General features: G+C 37.0%; 1 protein-coding gene across 8 annotated transcripts in view; it reads right to left on the reverse strand.

Moving 5' to 3' along the window:
• Positions 1-12,804, reverse strand: part of LOC108973961 (uncharacterized protein CG43867) — a 257,468-nt gene that overhangs the window by 242,136 nt on the left and 2,528 nt on the right. For 7 of the 8 annotated variants that reach the window (XM_018941520.1, XM_018941521.1, XM_018941519.1 and 4 more), the window contains exon 2: positions 10,760-11,389. The exons of the other annotated variant lie outside the window; for it this stretch is intronic. The gene's annotated coding sequence lies outside the window, so the exon portion shown is untranslated. The remainder of the gene's footprint in view (positions 1-10,759; positions 11,390-12,804) is intronic. 8 annotated transcript variants of the gene reach the window in all.

Below are 12,804 nucleotides of genomic sequence, written 5' to 3' on the forward strand. Positions count from 1 at the left end.
AAAATTTAAAAATTACAACAAAACTAAAAAAAATTAATTAAAATATATTATTTTTAATTTTTCACTAAAAATCTTCCATGGTGAATCTTCAAGCGCCACTCTCTACATGACAGCATCACTCACTTGTCACGCCCACACGCTGGCAACACTAATTACTGTCCTACTGAGCAACACACACATACCACCACGCTGCTCATTAGCATGCACAGCAATAAACAACAACAAAAATATAGAGATTAAACAGATAATGAAAACAATACTATGTGTTATACTTTTAGGTGTCATGTCCCATGCATTCATATACATACATACATACACACACACACATTTATGTAGATAGAGTAAATATGTGCTAATACTATGTTCATTTGTGGCTTGAACTTTGCACCTTTTCGCCTTTGTGTTTGCCATTCATAGCTGTGTGTATAACTAAACAAATAGCTACGAGCAACAACAACAACTAATATAGTAAACACATAGTGACATATATGCATCTGTGTGCTCAACTTAGCTTAGAAAAAACTGCAACTGACGCAAGTAGCTCAAGTGAATATGTATAAATGTGTGTGTAAATATGCGTCTGTGTATGTGTAAGTGTGGAAAAATAGCTAAATGCAACATTGTAAACATGCAACGCCAACAGCAGACCATGTCACACAGCAGCGCGTCAATGCCATACAGATGTTCGCTTTGTTGTTGCTATTGTTTTTAAGTRTTGTTGTTGTTGGTGTTGCAATTGAATACAATGTTGTTGTTAAAATTGCCTACGTTGTTGTTGCAATTGGCTGTCGTGCTATTAGTATGTAAAATAGCGTACGACTTGACTTCTCCAACTATCGCAAAACTGCTACAACAAGCACCACCAACAACAACAGTGACAACAAAATGTCGTCTAATAAGCTACAGTAACTTGTTATGTCGCCGCTGACACCGAGTAACAGAGTGCAGTAAGCCAAGAAAGCCGCCGTGCCCCAGCAAACAAGAGCGAAACAACGAAACGAGCCGAACCATTAGCTCCACCAAGGCAACTATTCATTCTGCCAGTCTGGCAACATCAGCGAAGCTCTTTGTAACTTGTAGATACTAAGGCTCTATAAACTTTCCTGAACTATGTATACAACACAGTGATTGGTTAAGAGAGAGTATGGATGGGTTTTTGCCAGACGGGCGGTCCTCCAGTCCACATTTCTAAAGCTCTCGAGTTGGAACTTCGTAAAAATTAATCATTTTTTCTAGCATTTCAATGACTCTGAAATCCGTGAGTTCGGCTGATAATCCAGCCTACTTGCCACATAACTGTTTTCTCAGTCGGCCCTCCAGTCCACATTTGTAAAACTATGGATATGAAACTTAACGCGAATGCTTCTTTATAGCTAGTTATTTAATTAATCTGAATTATTCTATAAAAGCTGCGGTGATAAAAAAGTTATCTCTCTCTCCCTTTCCTTTTTTAACTCGCAACCTCTTACTTTCTACCCCAACAGAGCTGCTTCTCTACCACACACTTACTGCTGTTACACTTTTCTGCACTTCTCTACATTCCATTCCTACACCATTATCTTGCTATCCTCTGCCTCCCAACTTATCTATCACTAACATCCACACTATCTATGGCATCTCCCCGAGTGCAACTACTTGTCTCAGCCACTGCTTCTTTGCCGTTGCGCTCAAGTGTTTGCTGCCACTTTTGCTGGCGTTTGCCGGATCGTCTTCACTTTGACGTCATTGAGGTCGCACACTTTCCGTCGACTGCACGTGACATGTGACCGTCGCCGTCACAACTACAGCAATAACAATAAGTTTAGCGCCTTTGAGCTTACCCTCCTCAGCGCCTTGCATGCACCCGAGTACCCCGACGGTAGTAGCAGTTTGCATGCTTTGATTTAACTACGACTTCGCGTCTTGGCTTTGTGGTGTTTCCGTTATTTCCAACTTCGCATACTCTGCCGTTTTTTGCACAATCATTGCTTTGTGGTTGTCATAGTTTGTATGCACTTATGCATTAATATTGTTATTGCTTTTGTTGTTGACCTGTTCCGCTCTGTGACCTCGTACACGCTAGCTGTGCACTGCTTTGTTTCACCCGCCCGCCACTTCAGCAGCGAAATAACTTTTTAATGATTTTATCTATTTCCCAACTGCATTTACGAACACTTGTTCGCCTCCCTTTGGCGTGTTCTACTTTTTGTTGATTTTACTTTGTGTCGACATTTGTTGTTTCTACTTCAAAAAGTTATTTGCGCAAACTTTAGTATTCTAAGCTGTTTGCCGCATTGACTTTTATCAAAAGTGAGGACGTCTCAGGTGTCAGAACTGCCAATAGTTGCCGGATCGCCGGATACTACAGTGAACTGGATATCCAAGACAACTCGTTTGACACTTTGATATATAATAAAAGTTTCGCTGCTTCCTCAGAAGAAGACTTGTTACAGATTTTGACAGTACGGGAGGTCTTTCTCTACGTCCGTTTCCCCCGATGAGTACTGCGTCGAGACGACCACTCCACAATTTTAGATCATTGATAACCATCGAGTAACCCCTTCATAATTTCTTTGACTTCCAATCTCCTTTCCACCATTTCATTACAATATCGTTGGAGGATATAAACTTTCAGATTGGAAAGGTAGTCACTTGTTGACATCGCAACAACTTTGGGTTCTCCATAACTTTAAAAGATCTATTTGTTGCTTTTAAAATAGTTTACAAAAACCCCAGTAATCCCAGAGGCTCTTTGTTATTCAATAGTTATGTTTAAAAGGTAGATTTGAGTTTTTTTCGACGTAAGTGGATGACCAGTTTAGCAGCAAGAATGGATCATGGGACAGTAAGATCCATATTGGAAGATGTTGACTGACTTTAGCTGCTTCCGAGTAGTGTTGTGTTGATACCAGTGGACGCAACACTTATCTAATGCGAGACGGTTCGGTTTTGATGTCGACCTCATCGGATTGGTGCAACGGCAGGATAATAAGATATTAAAAATCTTGGCCATCAGACAACTATGCATTCAAAAGTCATTCCAAACCAAGCTGGTTCAACGAAATAAGAATAAGAAAATACAAAACAATGCCCCCTCATCTCAACATTTCCAAGCACCTAGGAACCCCTTTCAGTAAACTGAACCGCAGCAGCAACAAAAGACGCTAGATCTTTGTGAATGCAACGCCTGTGTTGTACATTTAATTAATTATTAATGCAAGACGTCGCTACGTGCTGCAACAACAGCAGCAAAAACAACAAAACCGCAATAACTAGCGAAAGGCAGCCAACTGAAAGAAAGCGACCTAGGCAAGGAAAAATTTTCATTCACAAAACAGCGAAAGGAAAAAAGTAAGTCAGTACAGCAACAAGCATAATAAGGGGGCACATATACGACACACACGACATGCGACGATTTACGACATCACAACACAAACAACAAACAGCCGCCGTAGCAAATGTAAGCTGACGTCTCGCATAGAGCGACGCGAGGCCGTTACATTATATGTAAAGTGATGATGAGTGCAGCAGCCCGCGCGCTCCCGCACTCACAGCACAAACGCTGGCGACCGACGTCTTTTATTGTTGGCACTTAGTATTCGTGTGGCCCCATCAAGTGACGGCGTTGATACGTTTTAAAGGTGTTCATTTTTATTGTGAATCATTTTTTGCATAATTGATTAAATGACCGCCTATAACGGTTGTAACGGTAAATTGGTTAACTTTGGTTTAGACGCTGTAGGCGCAAGATGTGGTGAACATGTGGAAAAGCAGCTTGAAGAGAGTGGAGTATATGTGGGTGGTGGAGAGAGGAAGCAGAAGAAGGTTACACAAATAAGGGAAACATACATATAACGGCAACTCGTAGTGGCGCGTAGCAAAAGGTCTCCGAGCTTTACTTAAGTAAACAATCATGGCTGATTACGAGCTCGGTAATCAACTTTATAAAATATGCAAACGCTCGGGCGTTTTTCTTCTTAGAAATAAGGGTGTGACATATTTTGTTGTTCTGCAGAAAAGGGAAAGCATTAAAGGAGGTACTGGGACTGAAGCTTGGTCGCGGTTTAAAGTTTAATTATGTCAGAGCGGATGGATTTTCGGATTATTAGTAGTCAAAACTGAAGGTAGAAGCCGAGAGTTCCTGTTTGCTTACGTCACTGAGGGCTAGCTGTCGTGTGAAAAATGTGCTAGTCATCCACTCTATACCATATTGAGCTCGAGGTTTGGAAGATTGAGCTCCAACTGGCTTGCTAGAACGCTGCTTGATAAAACTAGCATCGCTGGTAAGGTCGTAACAAAATTGTCACTTGGAGCTTTGTCGCACGTTTGATCTCGCTTTTCTAATACTGCTGCTGGTTGTCCGACATATGGAGCCACAAGTTTTGAACTAAAATACCTCGCCTATCAAATTTTGCCAGAAGCTTTTACAAAAGTAAATTCAGTTAAAGTTTTGTTAGTATCTACCGATGAAAAAGGCGGCCAATATTAGAGAAATTTACTAATCAACTTAGTACAACTACCAGAGTATTTAAAAAAAAAAACCTTGCCTACGAATTGTGTGATTTGAGAAGCTCTAAAAGCATGCATCGTCATGGGTTCATCCAACTTCAATCAGATTTTACGTTTTTCGAACAATTTAAGCTCTAAATTGTAAGATTTTCTTATATGATGGGTTACGTGGTTAACAGGTTATAGATTATATAGAACCGCCTTTCGTGAAAAGACGTGCAAAAGCGACAAATATTCCCATATTTTCAACATTATGACAACGTATTTTGAGTGAGAACCCGATCGTCCACAGAAACCCTAGATATATTTATGGTTCTAAGTAATGGCAGAACCTATTGAGCCACATTTTTGGGAAGCTTCGGTATTTTGGAAATACAGATCTAGATGAGCTCGATGTCTCCAGCAGCTGAGATAGTGAAGCTATAGTTGAACTACTGTTCCCCACTTTTCTTTCTCAGTTTTCATTTCTATCAATCCTTTAAGTGGCTTTAAATTCTGAACACACTTACTACAATGATTTTCTGCATTTTTCTCAAACTCCATTGTATTTTATTTGGCTAACAAAGTTAAACAAATGGAACCACTTACATAAATTCCAAGCTCCATTGCACACTGCTTCGGCGACAACAACAGAACAAGAGCAAACGCTGTCTATATTTATTGTGTTGCCACACCATTTGTATGCAAAATACGAATGGAATAAAATACGATACTGGAAATGTTCCGTATTACAATGTTGTAAGTCCACAAAACTATTATATTAGATATGCAGAAAGTAGTGTTACATTTAAATAAATACTTGTACCCACATGCATACAGTGTGTGCGAATAGTATGTATATATTGGAGGCAACATCCTGCCAAGAGTAAATTTAAATTTATGCCATGACAATAACTGTATGCCAAGAAAAACTAAATATATCCACAGCGCAGCAATGCGGTGCAACGCTGGGCCGCAGTCAGCGAGTATGGCTAAACATTTTCAGGGGTCTATGAAAGAGTTGTGTGTTTATTTGTTTTAAAATTTTTTGCAAGTAAACATTTGAAATTGTTATGCTGCAATGAGGCTGTCTGTCCATCGGTCTATATATAGAAGATATGTAAATGGCAGGCTGGTACAATGGTGGACAAGAAAATGTGGAAAGACATTTTTCCTACAAAAAATTTTAAAAAATAGCCAAAACAACAAATTAAGATTAGGTCAAGAAAAAAATACATTGGTATAAGTTATGTTAAGTTAAATCATAAATGCATAGACTAATTTACGTCAAGCGAAAAAAAAAACATTGGGCTAAGTCACATTAAGTTACGTTACTCAGACTTGAAAAAAATATAGTAATGTTAAAAACAAAGTTAAATTTATTTAAATTAAATTATACTGAAGTCACGTTAGGGGTAAGTTATGCTACATTAAGTTAAGTTACGTAAATTTAAATTATGTCAAGTTAAGTTGTTACGTTATAAAAATAAAATGTAAATATTTTCAATTGAACTAGATACAAATATTACTAAGTTCACGTTAAGTTAAGTTACGTTGATTTACAATTTTTGATTTAAGGCATGTTAATTTGGTACTTTATAAAAAGAATTACGTATTTTCATGAAACCAAATTGAAATTTTACAACGTTGACGGCCAATTGAGTATAATTAAAATTTAAGTTCGAAATAATTTATGTCAAGTACGATTAAAAAAAAACTTTAGTATTTAATTGAGCAACATTTTAATTCTACTAATTTGAAGTTAAATTACCTTGCGTTAAGTTAAGTTATGTTACGTCAAGCCACGTTAAGTTGTTCCGTTATAAAAATAAAATTTCAGCATTTTAAATGAAACAAAATTTTAGGAAGTTCACGTTATGTTAAGTACATTATGGTAAGTTAAGTTATGTCAAGTTAAGTAAAGTTACGTTAAAAAAAATTAACTATATAAAAAAATTAATTAATTAATTGAAAATGTTTTTTAAATTAAAAAAATTAAAGCCCTATTAATTTAAGTAAGCTCTTAAGGCCCTGGATTTCATTTACATCAGCAGGGTTCACATCACGCACGGCAAACTCCTGGAACTGTTCAGGCTGCTGGGGCTCTGGGAGGTCTTGTGATTTAGGAGAGGGCACAATAGACCCTAGGACACGGTGCATTACCTCAAATAATACTATTCTAAGTAAGTTAAGTTAAACAATCACATTTCTACCGCCACCACTGTATTTCAACATAAATATTTATGCATTATGCAGGCGTGTGAATGTACATGTGCACTGCTGAGTGGGTGTTTATTTTGGTTTTTCGCATTTCGGCCAAGTTTATTGCCTGCCACATGCAATTGCAATATATTTTAACAACGGCTGCAACAAAAGCAACAACAGTAACAGCGCCATCAAACTAAGCGTATGGAATGTGGGTGCAGCAAAGAGCAAACAAGCACAAACGATACATACATACAAAATTTACCAACCAATGCACTAAAGAGATTACCAAAGTCCGTTAGTTTAGACGGCAAAGCAGCAGAATTTGAATGTCTGCTGGAGGTGGAGAGAGCGCATGAGCAACGCGCCGCACGATGTCTTGGCAAATAATGGCAATAATGAAAAACAGTTAAAATGGGTGTTGACATTCGATGTGGTGAAGCGAAAAAGCAAAGCGGCAAAGAAGAAGGCCGTCGGCCGCGCTTGCCGCAAACTTTCTAAGAACGGCGTAAAATCCGGGCAGGCAGACCAAAAGGAGTCTGGCAACGGTTAAAATAAAGTAACGTAAAATCACAACAACAACAGCATGCGATAAATAAGCAACAAAAAGCTGCTAAGCGACAAGACCGGAAGTGCCGGCAAATTCCCCAACGCAGGTATTTATATAAAAGTGGCGATAAGCGGCAGCGTCTTGTTATGCCAAATGCAAATAATTGCAGCAACAACAATAACAAGAAGTACAATAAAAAGCGAGTGTGGAAAAGTAGCAATATCAGGAATGCCAAACGTAGTTAGACGCCGCGGGTGATTTCAAGGTTGATTCTGGCTGGATATGAAAATGCGCAGACATTGTAATTGCAGTTGTTGTTGCAATTTTACGGTAGTAGTAGTAAAGCGTACAACGCTTGGGAAGGAAAAATTTATAAATTTCAACAGATTTCTGTTCAAAAAATTTAAGAAGGATTTTGAGTGAAAAAATGTTAGAACAAAAATTTAATAAAAATTATAAAAATTCAACACTAAGAAGAAATTTAAGCATGCTTAGAAATGAAAAAATTACAAACTTTAAATTTATTGAAAAGTTGTTTATTCATTTAAAAAAATTTTAAGAAATAATGTTCCTAAAAATTTGATTGGCAACCCTAAGCGCGTTAATTTAATAATTTTGTGCTGTTGAAGAATAAAAAAAACAATGAATTAATAAAAATATTTATTTATATTTTAAAATATTACTTTTAAAAAATTTGTTGGCAACCCACTACCGCAAAGATTTTTTTTTTTTTTTTTGAATTTTTAGAAATAATTATTTTATAATAATTTATGAGAAAATTTGTAATTTGAAACAAATATATGTATGCATATACATATGWATGTATGTATATGGCAACCCTATACAGCAGAGTTTTCGTAACTTTATGGAAAAAATAGTTTTATTAGCAAATAAAAATTTGTTAGAATAAAATTATCTTTATGGCAAATGAAGATTTTAATTTTTATTTATATTTTAAAAAGAAACTTGCAATAAGTTATATGGAAACCCTACTCAGTAATTTTTTTTACTTTGAAAAAAATAGTAATTGTAGTGAAAAGTGAATATTCACCAAAAATTTTAATTTTTATTTATATCTTCATTTAAAAAAACTTGAAGTAATATGGCAACTCTATGCTATATGAAGCTTTTTTAAACAAAGCTTTCTTTACTTAATCTTAAAATATGTATAATGCTTTGAAATATTTCGTGAATTTGGTAATTCTAGTTTAATTTTTGTTTATTTATTAAAATTATTTCAATTATTCTGTTTTTCACTTATTTTGTTTTGAAACAAATTTCACATTTCTTCACTAAATAAATTTTCTAACACAATTGATTAAACCCACAATTATATCAACACTTTTTATCACCCCCTAAAACCCTAGAGATCGCAACTTTGGACTTGGCAACTCTCTTAAAACAAAATTATTATTCAAATTGCCGCTGAAAACTGCGAAACACCGCCAAAGCACAAAAAAATTAAAAAAAAAAACAAAGGCCAACAGATATTTCACACACAACAACGTTAGGCCCACACAAAAAGGGTGGCATCATTCGCACCAGTCAATGGCAAAGTAAAGCCTCAACGCCAACAAAAAACAACGGGCTGCCAGTCAGTATTAGCATAAATTCCAGTTGTAACGGTGAAAAAGTAAAGCAAAACGCGTAAATGCAAAAGGAGTGTACGAAAAAGCCGTCAGGCCAAGGTGCCAAGCCAAACTCTGAGGACCTGAGCACAACGCGCCGCACAGGCAAAGCAATAAAGTGACAACAGCAGCTACAAGTCCATTTGAAGTTGCCATAGACACTGCCAATTCCCGTAAGAAAAATCAATGGCGGCGACAGCATTGAATGGACTACTGACGCCGCCTGCTGTCGGCAGTGCCCAGCAGACAGGCAGCTGGTGGCTGTATTTACTTATTTGGTACTGACTTTTTACTCGGCAACCGATTCTCGTGATTTTTTTTTTCTTGCTCTTTCGTCTATTTTGCTTTTATTAGTGTTTTTATTTTGTGCTTTTCTCATTTTCTATTTTCGCTTCTTTTTTGCCACCGTCACCTTTGTCTACATTTTGCCATCATTTGTTTCTATTATGCCATTGTTCGAGCCATTTCATTGAGATTATAATGCAAGTGACACAGTTTTCGCTTCCTCTTCTTCGCCTGAAGTTTATTAGTGAATGCCCTGAATGTTGTTGAAAATGTGCAAAATTATGAGAACGCTCACAGATAGTTTTTTTTTTGTTTCCTTTAATGACAAAGAGTTAACAACAAATGTGTGCCAAAAGTATATTTCCAATGGAGATTATATGAATGAGCCTTAAGATGGCTGTAGACGACTCGAAAAAAATCGATACATATAAAATTTGGAAAGACTGAAGATTTTTACGTTTAGTTTTTTTACCCCACAATGAGTGTTTTACTGAGCTACTTAAAAATAGCAGCATTTTATCTAGGACAGTCGGATCAACTTAACCGAAATGGAACCGTATTTTTACCTATCAGCCATTCGTAGGATTTTCTCCAGTCTGTCGGATAACATTACAACTAAGTATAATTCGATCGTAAAACAAAATTTCATGAGTTTAAAATCAAAACGGAATTTTCGAACTAGACTATTTGACTTCAGTGTAAGAGCCCGAAATTTATGCAAGTAGAAGATAAAGTAAAAGTTAGGTTATACGCCACGCATAGGCCTATTGGTACTAATGCCGGATAGAAGTTCAGTTTAATTTGAGGTGAAGAATTCGTCATACAAGATATGAACTTTTTTGCGTACTTTAAGAGCGACTTGATAATGTATTTCGTCCAGTCCTTTAAACTACAAAGCTCTTAGATACTTGAGTCGATTTCTGGATACTGCTAGTAAAAGTTCGATTTTAATTTTTTCGAACTATTGAAAAATACAAAGCCGATAAGCTCGCAGGAGGTACATCCCAATTACATCGAATTAGGAATGAGTTGAGCGTATGTTATTCTCTTGAAGTCGAACGCTGGACCTATGGACTTCAGAGCTTAGCAGTTATTGATAAATTGGTTTTCTGCAACTAGGATATCCTTCTTGCCTAGAGTAAAAAGCAGGAGATTCACTGAACTGCTTGCACTTAACAAGGTTCATCTACTCACAATCATCGAAAATCTCACCAAACTTTGTTCAAAAGGCATTCATGTGGTAAGGAGACAAAACGTATCGAAAATCCTCAAAGTTGTATAGAGAAAGTTGAGATAGAAACATCTAGGTACCAACTTCTACAAGACTTTAACTGATCAGGGAGCTTAACGAGTCGAAATTATGTTTTAAATTTTGAAGTCTGCGGTAAGCTATTGAAAAGTTATTACTGAACCTCGTCGGTTATATAGTATATTCGAGTTACGCTCATACTTTTAATATTAGATAGTCCCAGCGGGCTCAGAGAGTTTTCAGCGGTCTTTTTTTTGGATTTCATGCTGACTTTTTGATGAAACTGATTAAATTTTTCCTTTCCGAGCACTTTAAGCCTTAATAATTCGCGGCATACTTCACAGAAAATACGGAAAAATCAAAGGTCCAACTCACCGTTCACTGAAAATGTTCGCTGGAAGAGCTCTCCCCTTCACAAACTCGTTTTGCAGCTCGATTCATAAATACTGCAACGCAGAAAAACCGGAAACGTCGAGATTTGCCAGCAATGCACAGACGCCGGCTGCAGCACAACCACACAAGCACGTACTATAGTAACTTCCGCTTATTTATATGCATTTATGCATATGCTTATGAGGCAAAGTAAATTATCCACTTAAAAGTACCGCTTTCGCGGACACATTGAGCGTTGAAGACACAGGTGGGTTGGTAGCACTCTTTGAGACCGAAGCCTATGTGAGCTCAAATATGGCGGACTGAGGCTTGCTGCTGCTTGACAGCTGATTTGCTGACACCAAATATAAATGTGTGCTACACGTATGTACTACGCAGTTGTTGCTGCTGCTGCTCCCCTTCTTGCATTTGCTTGATGCTCCTTATCACAGTTGAAGCACCTTTAATCCTTCAGCCTTAATCCCGGCTGATAACGACGAAAACGTGCAGACTGAATGGCGTCGCTGTGCTTCTCATTTAAATGCAACAGCAGCAGCGTCAGCGTTTAGCAGACGACAGCCAAGTAACACGGTTTTGCGGGCAGCGCGCGAAGCGTGCAAGGTGGCTTAGCAACTGAGTTTGGTGGATAGAGGAGAAGTGGAAAAACGAATTATTAGTATCAGTTACTTTGTGACTTTTAAAACGAAAGAGCGAGAGAGAGAGAGTAAGCGAGATGCCAAGCAGAGAGTGCGTGCGAACTGGTGCGTACAACGTCATAATGCCGAGTCTTGCACAAAGAGAGCGCGCACGAGAGTGGGTGCAATGCACCGCCTCTTGGCGCTATGTGGGAATTTCACTTATCACTGCGCCTATTATTGCTTGTTGTTGTTATCCGTTTGTGTTGTTATTGTTTCGTTACTTGTTTCTCACTTGCCTTTTAAAATAAACAATAATAATTGCAGATAATGCACTTTCTTCTGGGCGTAAAAATAGTTACAACAACAATGATGACTAACACATGGAAAGTTGTTGTTGTGCTGGTCCATATGTTACTGATCGGATGGCTTGCATGCTATACGCTTAGTCAGAGGCTTTGAACTCTTTGCGCTGATAACGGCGTTGCAAATAACGGTACGTATACTGTTGTTGTCGGTATATATGTAAATATTTATGCATAACGTTTTGTGAATCACAATACTCTTTTTAAATAATACGCAAAGAGAGCGATTTATGCCTAGATTTGTGCTTCCACGGCAAACTTTAACACTTCTTCGATAAGATATACACAACTCTTAATAATTTGAGCCTTTTCATTTGACTAAAATCTCGTCAAGAGCAGATTCACAAAGAAAGTTGCTAAAAAGTGCTTTTCTGCTAGCAAAACTGTCATAAAGCCGGAGCTTTCACTAAGCAAAGCTTAGCCTCAGAATGAATATACTGTTCCAAGAAGATAATTGATCAAAATATAGCAAAGATCTTACATAATTATCCAAAAGCTCAACATTAATAATTCGATATAATTCACATAACGCCTGTGGTAAATTTTTTGAAAATTAGATCTCAAGATATGACTAAAAAATTTACTTTGGCTCTAGTTCGAAAACTTAATTATGACTATTTGAATAATTAAAAGTGCCCTGATGAGCTTTTGAATACACCAAAGCTTTTGTTGATCTGAATCTGATCTATACAAGCTATTAATATTGTTGAAAGTACATTGAGCTCAGGATCAATCAATGTGTCTGGAGACAACTTTGCATGATGCGTAGAGAAAGATCCAGTTAACCGTTATACATTTGTGTGATAGCTGCACTATCGAAAACTGGCTTTTTAGAAATGATATGGAGGTTTAGCGATTTAAGGACATTTTGGCAAATTAGTGGCAGACTTTAACCAGTATAACAGTGGATTACGTTACTGCTTTCAATAAATTTTTATTACAACTTAAGAGCTTTTAGTAAAATAAAAGTATTCCGAGTTTTCTAAATTTAATTTCTATTTAAATATTTTTATGATAAAATTCAATATTACTTTTTATTGTTAATTTG

This window comes from Bactrocera latifrons, unplaced genomic scaffold, assembly GCF_001853355.1.
Source record: "Bactrocera latifrons isolate USDA-ARS-PBARC rearing strain unplaced genomic scaffold, ASM185335v1 scaffold_51, whole genome shotgun sequence".
NCBI classification, from domain to species: Eukaryota; Metazoa; Arthropoda; class Insecta; order Diptera; family Tephritidae; genus Bactrocera; species Bactrocera latifrons.